Consider the following 1,523-nt stretch of genomic DNA (forward strand, 5'->3'; position numbering starts at 1 on the left):
TATGTAATTGATCCTATATTCGAAACATATAGGACTCAATTCAGTATATATCCGATATATGTTCAATCTATTGCGATAATATTTTCATATATGGAATTTTCTATGTTGAGTCATTTCAACATGATGTTCACATATGTCTATGACTAAGTTCTATTAAATTATACGATCTAATCCTTTAGATTCGAAACAAAGTATGACTGCCCTCTCCCTTAAATTTATCATTGCAAAATAATTCATTGGTTTTGAAGTTTGCAAATTGAGAAATTTGCTCCTTATGAACAGTATTGTCAACATGCAATACTAGCATAACATATATGCTCCCACTAGCACTGACATGTACCTAAAAATCAACTAGACTTCTAGAAATCAATACTCTTGACTTTCTTACTGAAGTATAGATTTTTGTTAAGCGATGCTTCGTTAAGTCTCCAACTAAACTTCTTAAGCTTATGCACATTCATTAGATAGCATATGTGTGTGTTTAAACCCTTTCATTACTTATAACTATAAGACTTTGAAAGTTCAAACAATTCCTTACCATTTCTCACAATTCAAAATATGAAGAGGGATGCGGTAACCATATTGTGAATTTGAGAATGTAATTGACACAACCAATATCCATACTAATCTTTACCAGACCCTTTAAAATCTACTAGCAAAAGTGTTTCCTCATAATCATTCTCATGAATTAGAGCGAAAACCTTGTCACCTAGATTTTTTGGTCCATATGTTCCCATCCATGTGAATCTATCATTTCCAACCCTCAATCATAAGACAAGATTTAGGACAAACCAAATTCAAATTTAGCTTTCCTTCATGGACTGAACCTTGTTATTCTAAATTTCTTGTCCTCTGGTAGCACAAGGGGCTACCAGTGCCCCCATGTTGTTACTAGCTCTCCTATATTAATCAATTTACTTTCACTGACCAATGTGCTTTGCGTTTGCAGTTAAATGAAAAACATATAACTCATAAGCATTGCTAACTCAACTGGAAGGTGCATAGAAATAAGAATGTCTCAATCAACCATGATTGGTTATCAACCTCAGGTTGTGTGCTAGTGATAACTAAAAGGTTTATTTTCAATTGGCTCCTGAAACTCTCAAGATCAATAACGCTCCCACTGACTTCTTGACATATGAGTTTTCTCTCATGGAACATTCCTTGACGAGCTAAAGCAAATATTTAAAAGTTTGAAATGGATTCCCGACATGAAAACACTTCATAGAATTGGTCTAAATTTATCTTTTTTTTTTATTTTTACAAAAACATCACAATTCCAATTTTAAATGTGCTAGAGTAAGAAACATTATTACTCCACATTTCAAGAGGTGTTATAAACCTTTTTAGTTTGAAATGAGTTTCTAGATACAATTTGTAGTAACTAGAGCATGGCTCTAAAACTTGATTGGAAATGAAGTATGATTCATCTCATGATTGAACCATTTCAACAATATTCAATTCCTCTTCTTAGTTATACAATTACACTAAGATGTTCTTCGAGGATCAATTGTGATATATTT

The sequence above is a fragment of the Lactuca saligna genome, chromosome 5, assembly GCF_052625555.1.
Source record: "Lactuca saligna cultivar CGN05327 chromosome 5, ASM5262555v1, whole genome shotgun sequence".
Taxonomy (NCBI): domain Eukaryota; kingdom Viridiplantae; phylum Streptophyta; class Magnoliopsida; order Asterales; family Asteraceae; genus Lactuca; species Lactuca saligna.